The sequence below is a fragment of the Canis lupus genome, chromosome 18 (genome assembly GCF_011100685.1).
Source record: "Canis lupus familiaris isolate Mischka breed German Shepherd chromosome 18, alternate assembly UU_Cfam_GSD_1.0, whole genome shotgun sequence".
Classification (NCBI taxonomy): Eukaryota; Metazoa; Chordata; class Mammalia; order Carnivora; family Canidae; genus Canis; species Canis lupus.
Genome location: NC_049239.1, coordinates 46,107,547 through 46,120,261, shown reverse-complemented (window position 1 = coordinate 46,120,261; position 12,715 = coordinate 46,107,547). Strand labels below are relative to the sequence as shown.

Below are 12,715 nucleotides of genomic sequence, written 5' to 3'. Positions count from 1 at the left end.
CCTGGCCTGCCATGCCCCGTACCCCCACCCCTGGACCCCCTCACTTGTCCTCATGCTCACACTTCAAGGACCTGAGTCCTGGTTGCCACCCCCTTGTCCCGTGACCACAGCCAGGCACCCACATCCCTCTCTCCCTCCTTCCCACCTCCCCACGGCAGCCTGGCCCCCGCCAGCATCCTGAGAACCTCTGGCTGGACTGCACTGTGGCCTTGGGCCCAGGACACCCCCTCTGGTGCTGAGCCCGGGCCCCAACCCCAACATTCTCCAAGGTGACTCCCACTCCCAGGCAGGCATGTGAAGGTTATCACAATGGTCGGCCCCACCTCCAGCGTGTGGGGCCACGGGGGACAGGGGACCCGTGCACCTGGCATTGCAGCCTGGCTTGGGGATGCCTTTTCTGTGAACACTGAGAGACGCCCACACAGCATTATCCAGACTTGACCAAAGCCGGGACTGACGGCACGCCACCCCGTGGTTCTGGGGTGACCTGCGCCCCACCCCCCACTGCCCCGTCCAGCTCTTGCTGCTTTAACCATGACCTTGAGCTCCCTGTCAGGCTCACTACCTCCCTGGGATCACTCTACCCACTTTTACGTGGGGCCAGGGGAGGGTTCTTACGAGTTTGCAAAAGCCCTTTGATGTTTATGGGAAATGAATCCCTTGTCATGTGTGTAGAAAACACGATCCCTTAATGGACCACACGTCCATAACTTTATGTGGCCTCTGCGTCCTTCCACGGAGCACGGTCACGGCCGTCCTTCCCAGCTCAGCTCAGGCCCTCCCCTGCTGTTGGGACGGACGGGCCTACAGGCCAGCCTCTCCCTGTGCCTGTGAGCGCAGCCCAGAGAGCATGGGGCTGCCCAGAGCCCAGAGCAGTGCCAGGCAGGTGCAAGGAGCTGGTGGGCCACGCAGGCCTTCGTGAGCAGTGCCCACGGGCCGGAAGCTTATGAGTGTGCTCAGGGAAGGACAGATGGGCTCCTGCACCCCGGCAGGGTGTGCCCGCTGAGCCCCCCACGCCGCCCCAGCTCCCACCCCAGGGAGGCCTGCAGACTCCTGGGCCTCTGGTGGCCGCCTTTGATCCGGCCCCGAGCCCTGTGATTCCCGGTCAGCAGGAAGAGCACAGAGGACAGAGCAGGAGGGGGGTGGGGGGTGCCAGCAGGTGTGCTGTTGGCCTCCGTCTGTGATTCAGGCTGGAGGCCCAGGGACTCACTGCCCACAGGCCGGCACCAGCCCTGCCTCCAGAGCCAGAGTCAGCAGCAGAACCTCTGCGTGGCCAGTCCCCAGAACAAGGCTGACAGGCCAGGAGGAGCCGGAGCAACAGGCAACAGAAGCTGCTATCCCAAGGGGGACAAGCTCATCCAAGGCCCGAAGGCCCAGGACAGATGCCAGATGGGTGGCCAGACACCTGGAAGGAGACAGCAATGGCCCAGAAACGCCTGGATCGTGAGCCCGAGGACCCCACAGGACAGAGCTCCATCCCTGGGCATGTGCGGAGACAGGTGGGCATGGCCTTGGGCCGGCTCTGCAGGCCAGCTCCTGGGGCGAAAACGGGCGGGGGGTCGTGATGTCCCCAGACAAGAAGGAGCTCCGTAATCAGGGCCCAGGCAGAGGGTATCACGCAGATGGGACGGTGCGCTCGGGCACACGGGCGGGCAGGGGCTCGCCGGGTGCAGGTGGCCGAGGACACACCTACACGCACACCTCACACAGCAGCGCACACTCGTCCTCACAAGGCAGGAATCCCAGACGTGTGGGGAGAAATGTCCTGCTTCCAGGAAAATAAATGGGTGTCAAAGGGACAGGGCGCTGACACTGCGCCGGCCAGCCCTCTGGAAGCAGAGCTGTGCAGCTGGTACACGGCTGCCCAGAGGCCAGAGGCCAAACGGCCCAGCAGACGAGTTGTGCCAAACAAGCCCCACTGGCCTGCCCCCCAGAGCTGCTCACGGGGCTGTCGGCCTGACCACCGGGAGCCATGGCCAGGTGCGGGGGGGCTGCCCTGGGCACGGTCCTGGAACTGGGGCAGCTCCTTCCCTGACTTCATCTTATTCCCCTTGCTGCCTCTGCCAAGGATGTGTTCAGTCCCCACAGACTCCTACACACCCCTCAAAACCCAGCGTAGAGGTGCTCCTCCTTAGTGAGGTGTCCTGCCAGCCTGGGCTGTGTCCCCTGGGGTGGGGTGTTTGGGTTCCTGGCAGTGCTGCCACTTCCCTGGAGGCAGGAAGTGACTGTATGCCCTCAGGAGCCCCCTACGCAGGCTCGAGATGGTGGGAAGACAGCTTCTGGGGGGAAGCCCCCCATCACTCTCCGCCCCCGCCCGCCTCGGCTGAACCGTGTCTGGTCTACTGTGGGGGAAGCTGAAAGCAAGGTGACCACACAGCGGAGTGACCATGAACCTTCCCCACAGGGCCACTTTAGGTCATTACCCGCCCACACCATGAGCACGCATGCCCTGGCCACCTTCTCTGAGTGTCTACTATGTGCCCGGTGTTAGGGTCCTCCAGAGAGAGGAACCTGGGACCTGGAGGGATGAACGAACATATGCCGCACACGGGCCCCGTGATGTGGTCAGCCACGCCTGTGCCCGCTGCCCTGCCAACTGCCACGGACCAGGGCACGTGAACCCCACAGCCTCTGTGGGGACCTGGGAACACCACCGGCCCTGCCTGCAGAGTCCCAGGAAACGATGCACACAGGGCTCCTGCACCGGGGGAATGGAGCGCAAGGGAGAAATGATGGCTCTTCTCAATCAAATCACCAAATATCTAGATCGATGGAGACCTGGGGAAGCCCCTCCCATTGCTGACTCAGGTACCCTCAAGACTCGACTGGCCCTCGACCCCCCGCACCGTCTGCAGGGCTACCCTGCCCCCCACCCCTGCACTGTCCGCAGGGGCTACCCCGCCCCCCCCCCAATGTCCACAGGGGCCGCATCATCTGGCCCTCAGGGGAGGAGTGTCTGCCAGAAGGTCCTCCCGTGGCTCCCCATCTGCGGCGGCTGGCGATCCCCCTGCCCCTCCAGAGGAGGCTGAGAGCAGTGGACATGGGACCCAGGGCAGGAGTGGGTTGCAGGCTCCCACGCGGCGAGCCGTCCAGACACAGGAGTTTCCAGGGAAGAGGGAGGCTCCCTGGAAACTGGAACCCGCCTGAGAACCGAGGCCACTGTCCGAGGTGCTGACGGAGCCCACAGCCCCGGAGCTCACACGGGGGACCACCCCCACGGTGTCAGCTGGTCCTTGGGTGTGGGGGACAGGCGATAGCAGCTCCCACTGCAGGTTCTGGGGAGGGAGACTCATGATGGGGGGGACAAAGGAGCAGGGCAGCGCGGACCCAACCTCATGGGGCTCCGTCCATGAGTTGGGAGAAACCAGCATCCAGCCACCAGCGCTCACAGGGCCACTCCGAGGGTCACTACTACCTGGGACAGGAGGCCATCCCTCCTCCAGCACGAGCGGCCTCCGTCACCTCTGGGAGCCTGCAGCCGACTCCCAGGACCACAAGCACAGCTGAGAGTGACCCATTCTCTGCCGCACTGTGGGGCTCCCTCATGGGCACGTGAGGGCACAGTCCCTGTGGCCTGCGCAGCACACATGCCTGTCTGGCTGGGGTGGATGGGCCCAGTGACCCCTCCTGCTTGGGCTCTCCACACCAGCTGTTGGAAAAATAAGTCAGCAGGGCTGGCGGCCCAGAGCCAGCCCCACGTCCCCCAGGCTGGGCTGCCCACAGCAGGCAGGGCAGCGGGAGAAGCCGAGAGGGCGGGCAGGGGCAGGGTGGGACTGTGAGTAGGGGAGGGACTGAGCAATACTCCCCCCACCCAGCATCAGGGCACAGTATCCTCACGGGAGCAGCCTGGGGCCATGCTCAGAGCCCACAGGCTGCCCTTGACCATCATGGGACCTGAGCTGCCCAGGCTCTGCTCCCAGGTGCCAGGCAGCCCCACAGGGGAAGCTCCAGACACAGCAGGTGGTCTCAGCTGGTCCTTAGCAACCTTGTGGTCCTGCCCTGGCCACTGTCCCCACATGCACAACTGCCCCATGCTGAGGCCAGGATCCACAGGCCTGGATCTGGACGCAGAATCAAAAGGGAGGGACCAGGCATGGTGTTCCCCACGGGCCAAATGCCTCTGATGGGAAGTGGATGCCTGTGGGTGGGAGGGGGGGCAGCCAGAGGCTGTGGGCCACAGAACCAGCTGGCCCAGGGGAGCTTCCCAGAGAAGCTGAGCATAGAGCTGAGCCCGGAGGAAAGTGGATTTGGGGGGCTGCAGAGGCCCCACTCCCAACTCCCAGGAGCAGCTCATGGGCACAGGCCATGAGCACAGACCGTGCCCATAGGGGTGCGGATGTGTGCAATGCTCCCAGCTGCACCTGCCCTGCAACCTCTGGCCTGGTTGTGGCTCTTCCTGCCACCTTGTCACCCTGCCTCCCCAGACGGCAGCAGCAGCCTCCCAGAGGACCCCTAGGGACCCCACATCCTGGAAGCCCACCTTCTGGCCACGTGGCCGCTCCTGCACTGCACCACCCTGGCCTGTGTGGACAATGAGATGTGGCAGAAAGAAGCCCTCATCCTTCAGGGCAGGTGGCTGCTTTCGGGGAACCAGCTTCCTTTCAGGGTCTGTTCCCTGGGATCCCTGCTCTGAGGAGCCCGTGGCCTCGTCCTGAGGTGACGCCCTGTGGCCAAGAACAGAGGCTTCCAGCCAGTACAGCCTCAGCCCAGCTCAGCTATCCCTGGATTCCCCTGACCCTCAGGAACCATGAGACAAGGTTCACGTTCTGGGGGGACCTTGTTGGGTAACAGGTAGTGAAGATGCTCTGCCCTCCAAGCACCGGGCTCCAGCTGAATGCCCAGGCCAGCTGCACCGCCCGGCAGTGGATGGCCTGGTGGCCCAGGCAGGTGCCCCGAGACTAGTGCCCCAGCCTGAGTGTCCTCACCTCATCTGTGCAAGTAGGGAAAACAGCCCGCCCCACACAGGCCCTTGTGCACAGCACGGGCTCTGTTCCTGACACTCTGGGACCTCCTGTCCGCCACAGACAGCCCCAGGCACCCACCTGGCTGTGTCCCAGGGCGAGAGCCCCTCTGCCATCATGTCTCAACCCCCAGCTTGCTGGGCAGCCCTCCAGCCTGGGTCTGAGGACTAACGTCCCCCGGGCCAGGGCAGGGGTTGGTGTGTGGCTGGGAGGGGACAGTCAGTTGCATGGATGCTGGTGGTGCGGAGGAGCTGATGGTGCCGGCCATCTGGTTCCTGCTGGGGCACAGTGCAGCCCGGTCCCGGGGTGTCTGTATCCTTCTCCCTTCAACACCAGGGCAGTTCCTGCCACTGGGAGTCTGCTGAGAAAAGCGAACCTCACCCTGCCCCATTTCCTGCACCGACCCCACCCCTTCACCTGACACAGAGCCCCCTCCACTGTGGGGCTGGACTGGAGGCCACCCCACCAGGACAAGGTTAGGGTGTTCTTTGCGCCTCCTGGCTCTCCCCTACCCCTTCCTCACCCCCACACTCTGCCTCGTCTAGGGCTGGGGCACCCATGGAGGCTGCAGGAGGCCCTGGTGATGCCCACGCTCCAGGTGACCACCAAGGGCTCCTGGAAGCCAGCTGAGCCACTCCTGAGCCCACGGGCAGGAAGCTGTGGTGCAGAACTGGGGACACCGTGGGATCTGCCTGGGGCCCCAGACCACAGATAGATCAGGTAGGAGGTGGAGTGGACGGTGGCCTCAAGACGTCCTAATGCCTGGACCCCATGAATGTGGTCTTATTAGGGGGAAAAAAAAGACTTTGCAGAGGTAGATTTGTAGATGTCAGTGTGAGTGTCTCAGCACTTAGGGTGGCCCTAAACTCAGGACAGGGCTTCTATGAGAGGCACAGAGAGCGCGCCACACACATGAAGGCAAACGTGGGACACGGCTCTATGGGCCAGATGGACAACACGCCCGGGCGTGGGGGGTGTGGGGGGGGAGGCCTGGACCAGTCCCTACAGGTGAGCAAACGAGACGCTCGTGTTCTGGCAGCCGGGGCTGTGGCAGTTTGTCACATGGGTAGTTCCACGCCCGTGATATTTATCTTGAGTTTTCTTTTGTCTGGAACCTGATGCATCTAAGGGTCTCTGTTTCTCCTTCGACAACCCCAGCTAAGCACATGTCTCCAGACCCCTCTCCATAGCGGGACCTTCTCTCCCCCCGACACACACTTGGCAAACTGCTATGCCCAGCCACGGTGGGCAGCTCCCAACAGCATTCAAGCACACGCATACACACACACACACACACACACACACACACACGCACGGGCTGTTGACCCAGCAGGAGTCTGGGGACTTTGAGGACAGGGTTTGCAGGAGGTTCGGGTTCTGCTTCATTGGTAAGAGGCTCTCACTACTGCCCTGCCTGCACCAGGCACAATCCTCCCCTCCAGGGGGGTGAGCTGCACTCAGTCATCTGGGGCCATGCTAAGGCCCTGGGGCAGGGTGGGCTCTGGGAGGGGGGTTGTGGTCAGGCCTGGATGTGGCCGCCTGTTCCATCCATGCCACTGGCCTAAAAGGACGTTCCTCAGGATCTTCCACTTGAACCTTGATCCTTACAACCACCCACTTCCTTTCTCAGAAGAGGAAACTGAGGCTGGGCCTGCCTGACCCTAGAGCCCATTCTTCTACCACTGCCCAAGGCATTAGGATAAACTTGCCCATGCCTGGGCCTGGGGGCAGCGCTTCCCCTGCTGGTGCAGGCACAAGTCCCACCCCCCAGCACCCCCAGCACAGGCTTAGGGTGTCAGCGGGGTGCTGAGCAAAGATTTCAGGGGTGGGGGGGCGGGGCGGGGCAGGAAGCCTAAAGGTACAGAAGGGAATGAGTTCAGGTCCCCAGCCCCTGCTCCTGACCTGGTGGGGGGTGGGGGGAAAGGTGTCCTTTCAGCACCACGGACAGAGACTGGCGTAGCCTCTGCCTTGGGGGTCCCGGGACAGCAGGCGACGTGCTAGGGGCTACATGGCACCCTGGGAAGCATCTGTCAGTGTGCCCAGGGCACCTCCTGGAGCCACACCCCTGCTCTTTCCTGAGCCTGGCACCAAGGCCTGCCGGCACCACGTTCTGGGGGGCGTGGCATGCTGGCAACCAGTAAACCCAGGATATCAGTGGAGCACACACCTCCCTGACGGCCCTTCTGGCCCCAGAGCTCTGGCACCCGGGCACTGGGTGCAGGTAAGGCCAAGGGACCAGCCCTGGGAGGCTGGAACACCTCCCTCTGGGTGGGGGGAGGTGCTACAGGAGCCCCCATTCCTCCTGGAAGGGCATCCTACTTGTGGCAGCCTGTAGTGGGGAGTGTCCAGGAGGCCAGGACCTGCGGGGGGGGGGGGGGGCTCACTGCACTCACAGCGCCAAACGCCCCTGGGGTGAGGTGTGACAGGGGTGCCCCCGGGGTGAGGTGTGACAGGGGTGGAGCCTCGCAGAGGGATGGCTGCCTGCTCTGGTCTCCAGAGGGTCTGAGACCCCGGCTCGGGGAGACTGCAAGGTCCCTCAGACCTCCAGTGGGATGACATCACTGCCCAGGTCCCCCTGGGGGTCCCCGGGCAGGAAGCCCCCCCCATCCCAGTCCTGGGTGGTCCTAGGCAGCACCTCTTAACAGCAGAAGGCTGTGCTGGGAGCCAGTCCTGGTTATTCCACTGCAGGCATGTGTGAAAGATGGGGGTGTGGGCCGTGCTGAGGCCTTGCCCCCCCCACCCCGGCTGCCTCCCATGACCAGACAGTAGTAGACCAGGCACCCCGCTGTCTGTGCCCTCTCCAGCTGCTTGACTCCCACCCCCACCAGCCTTACCCTCCTGGTAGTGGCCGGGCTGGGGACATTCGGGAATGGAGGCCCAGCTGTAGGCTATACGCGGGGTGTCAGCTCCACTGAATAAATGGCTACAGGCCCCAGTGTCCTCCCAGCAGTTCCCCCGCACTCTGAGAGGGCACCCAGATGCAAGACCTGTGCCCAGGAAGAGGGTTTGGGGGCTCCTCACCCCCCACATACCCACAGGGCCCACCATCGCTCTCTCTTCTCTCCCAGGCCCTGGTGCAGGGCCCCGAGCTCCATCTGGCTTCCAAGGCCACTCTTCTGCAGGCAGAGGGCAGCTCCTGCGACTGCGGGGGTGGGGGCACCTGTGGGGATGGCGGGGGCACCTACAGGGGTGGGGGTGTGGGGTGGGGGTGCTCCAGCCCCCTGTTTTGTTCCCAGGTTCCAGGAGCACCCCTGCCCTGCTGCCCCGGATGCCCCAGGTCCCAGCCCAGGGGTGCGGGGACCCAGCGGACTGGCTTCAAATGCACCTCCGCAGCCTCCCGGCTGCATCCCCGCCCCCCGCCGCCCCTTTGAAGTTGCCCAGACATCAAAGCGCCCCTGTTCCCACAGCACCTCGTGGGCCTGCCTTCTCTCCATCCTCCCCCTTCTTCCTGCCCCCACCGACCTCCTCCGGCGGTGCCCCTGGGCCCCTTGCCCCAGCTCTGGGAAGTGGGCAGTGTTGGGCTTCAGCCCTGCTTCTTCCCCCAAACCCTTCCTCCTCCTCCTCTATTTGGGGGGGGGGGTGCCCGGATTCCGTGCCCCACCCCCAACCTGCAGGGGCCCTATCCATCCGCCATGAGGCCCACGTTTCCGAGCTCCGTGGAAGCCTCGCCGGCCGGGTCCACCAACACCCCCCACACCCCACCATCACGCGGCCAGCTCCAGGTTCGCACCCACGCACGCTCCTCCTGGGCTGGGAAGGAGGCCCCGACCGGGTGGGGGGGGTACCCGGGAAGGGGACAGGGAGGGATGGAACACTGGCCCCCAGCAGCTCAATCTCAATATAGATGCCGCTGTTTCCTTCGCCCACCAGGCGCCAGGGGGGAGGCGGTGGCGCGCGTCTCTTGGGAGACAACTGTTCACGCTCTGAAAAGGAACCTCTCAAATTAAATTAATTAAGGCCTGAAATATTTCACACCCGCTGCAGCCGCTGGGCTGCCTCTGCCAAGCTCCCCGCCCTCCCCACCCACAGCACCCAAACACCACGTGGGGGCCGGCCACCCCTCTGCAAGATGGGCTGGAGCCCCTCCTCCTGCTGCCCTCGACCCATGGGAAGAGAGGTGGGGGGGGGGGAGGGCGGTAGGCGGAGAGGCCAGCTCCCTACCCACCCCCATCTGTGGCTTCCCGCCTCCCTGGCTATTCCAGAGCTCCTTGCGTAACAGTGCGGCTCTTCTGGTGCCCAAAAGCCCTTCCCAAGGGGAGCTGGCCATCTCTGCAGCCCTGCAGTAGGCAAGGAGGGCTGCAGTCATCAAAGCCTAGTCCCCTCCCAGGGTGGGGGCTTCAGTGGCTCCTTCAGCCTTGGGGGGTATCCAAAACCTTCTCCTGCCTATGGTAAAGATGGCATGAGGACCCCCACACCCAGTGCAGTCCTAAGCATCCTATATTTGATCCCTCCCCCTCCCAGAGGCAGTCTGGAATTGCACTCATCAAGAGGCCCAGCTGTGTAGCCAGGGGTTCAAGCAGAGCCACAGGGTCTCCACCGTGGGGTCGGTCCAGTCCACCCTCTCTCCACAGCCCAGAGTCAGCCTTCAGAGTCTTGACATGGATTCAGACCCAGAGCCAGCTGAAAATGAGAAGACAGTCGCACATGCCCCCTCCTCCAAAAAAGCCCCATCTTGGTTCTGCACCCAACTGGAAGATGCTGGTAAGAACCGCCCACCGGAGCCTCAGGGCTAAGAACTTTCTTGCCAGGAGCCAGGTAGAGGGTTGAGGGGTCATGGCCCTCCTGGGGACACAGACCCTCCTTCCCTGTGAGACACTCAGAACAGCCTCTTGAAGTCAAAGCTGAGAAAGTTGGAGATGCTGGGTGTCTGCTGGCCCCCAAGGGGGTGTTGAGCACCAAGGTCTCCAGGCTCAGTGACGAGGCAGTCTCTACCCCCACCAGAGGCTGGCATATTCAGGAGTTACCAGAGGCGTCTCCTAAGTAGGCTATGAGGTATCCTTCAGAAGGTGTCTCCACTGTGGACATATGACAAATCCAAGAAGGAAGCTGGGAGGAGGAAGATGGGCCCCAAGGGGACTTTGTTGGCCAGGTGGTGGAAGAGGAGGCATAGTTGGGTGGAGTTCGGAGAGAAAAAGGGAGGGCAGGGACAGATGCTTGGGGTGGGGGGACTTTGGGAAGAGATCCAGGCTGTGGGCAGGTGCCCTTGTGTTTGTCTCCTGTCAATGCCACCCTCTGGATTAAAAAATGAAGGAGCCTAATGGTGGAGAGGAGATCTCAAAACATTCTGGAAACAGAAAGCAGGGGGCAGGTGATGAGGGACAGGACAAGGACTGGGTACACCAGTCTCTGGGGGACCCAAGAGAAGCTCCAGATGCCAATGTCAGCAGGGAGTACAGGGTAGGCCAGAGAGTAGGGCTGCAAGACAGATGTGACACTTACGAAGGTGTCAACGTGAGGACAACCCAGGTTGATATCCCCCTGTCCATGCCAAGAATGGGATACAACCTGAGACAAAATGCAGTATTTTAGGGCCCAGGAGGCTGCCCTAAGCAAGTCTTCCTTGTTCTGACAGGTCTAATGCCCAGTCCCTGCCCGTGAACACACCCCCACCAGACCTACCACGCTCTGAGCTGTGAGCAGGAGTCCCCTTCCAGAGAGACCCAGGCAAGAAAACATTCCTACTTCTTACACAGAAGGAGCCACGCCACCCACCTAGGTCCCCTCATGTAGGTCAACAGCCAACTACATGCTACCAGAGGGAGTCCAGGACAGAGAATCAGAACTGACCTGGTAGAAACATCTAGAAAGATCTGATTATTGCATTGACTCACTCAGATTTAATAAGTTGCTACATCTATAAAACAAGAAATCTATAAAAAGGATGAGAAAACAAAAAAGAGCTCTAGGAAAGTAAAGACTAACTGCTAGAAAAAGCAGCAGCTGAAAGGACCAAAACACAGAGAAATGCCCATGAGGCTGAGCACAGAGATGAAGAGAAAAGGGGAACCAAGAAGTGACGACAACCCAGGAAGCTGGTATCTGATGAGAGGAAGGAGCTGGGAGTGTACAGAAGATGTTCCTGAGACCCAAGGCCCAGTGGGCATGGACTTGTCACAATAAAAGGCCCCAGAGCCTGCCCGGCCATGGAATGCATGCAGACCTACATCCAGGCACAGCTTCTGGACACTGAGATCCCGGGAGCTTAGGGTCTCCTTCACTTAGGATTTATGGGGCTTTTCCTAGTGATAGGCATTCAAAACAAGGGGGGATAAAGGAAGAAATGTCCACATTGTGGGTCTTACACTTTTGCTATACTTAGACCTAAACAGAAACTCACTGAAGTGGCTACTCAGTCCTGATCCAGCTAAAGTCCTGCACAGATCAAACTGACCAGACCCACCCTAAATGCCTGAGATGGAAGGGTAAGCCCATTCTGGAAAAGCCAAAAACTTTCCCTACTGCAGCTGAACTATCTTCCTAAATAAACAATGTCCAGCATACAATAAAAATGATGCCATATACAAAGAAGTAGAGAAATGTGACTTATACTCAAGAGAAAAAATCACCAATAGAAGCAGGCCAGAGCTAACAGAAATATTTATTAGAATTTTCAGAAAAGAACTTTAAGATAATATTATAAAAATATATTCATATATATTTTTATCTTTTCTCTCCCTCTTCTTTCCTCACAAATATATTTTTTAATTACAATAAAGGCCCAAAAGAATTAATTGGATGGGCTTAACAGCAGACTGGACACAAAAGAAAGGATTAGTGAACTCTAAGACAAGTCAATAGAAATTGTCCAAACTGAAATACAGAAAGCAAAAGAATAAAAAAACAAACAGCACATCAGAGACCTGTAGAACAACTCCAGAAAGTCTGACATAATTATAATAGGAGTCTCTTTCTAGAGAAAGAGAGAACAGAGCATAAGATATATTTTAAGAGATAACAGCCATGATTTTCCCCGAAAGGTATTACACACGTCAGCCCACAAATCTATGAAGCTCACAGAGGCAAAATCAGGAGAGAACATGAATACCCACACCAAGGCATATTACTGCTAACCCAACAGAACTGGAAGAAAAAGAGAAAATCTTAAAACTAGCCAGAGAAAAGGATGCTTATCACATCAGGGGGAGTGTCAGAAGTGCGTGACTTCTCACCACAAAGAGTATGGCCAGGAGGCAGTGGCTTAACACCTCCCCAGTGCTAAAAGAAAACCCGGAATTCTATATCCAGCAAAAATAGCCGTCAAAAATAAGGCGACATAAAAAACCTTTGTAAGGTTCTCCCCAAGAGGTCCCTGGCCTGAGACTCTGAGGAAAACTGCTCTAGAGTAACCCCTAATGAGAAACTAAGGGGAAAGAGGTATAGGAAAAATATTAATGAGAATGGAAAGCAAAATAACTTTAAAAAAGACACCTGGTTGACATAAAATAAGACACAAAAAGAGGAACAAGTGTACAAAGAACAGATGGGACAAATAAACACTCCAACAAAGAAAGACTGTTGGGTGGGGGAGCCCAAGACCCTACTGTATGCTGTTTACAAGAGACACACTTTAAATCCAAGGATGTACATAGGTTGTAAGTAAAGGATCATAAAAACAGGCCATGCAAACCCTTTGCACATGGGAATGGATGGGATCACCCAGGCTGACTATCAACAGACAACACCCAAGCTGACCTTGGGGTGCTCCCAGGTAAAGAGGAGGCAGCGAAGAAAACTGGGAGAAAATGGGTAGTAGA

The 12,715-nt window shown here is 59.5% G+C and overlaps 1 protein-coding gene across 13 annotated transcripts in view; it reads right to left on the bottom strand.

Moving 5' to 3' along the window:
• Positions 1 to 12,715, bottom strand: part of BRSK2 (BR serine/threonine kinase 2) — a 59,860-nt gene that overhangs the window by 24,033 nt on the left and 23,112 nt on the right. The gene's annotated exons all lie outside the window — the stretch shown is intronic.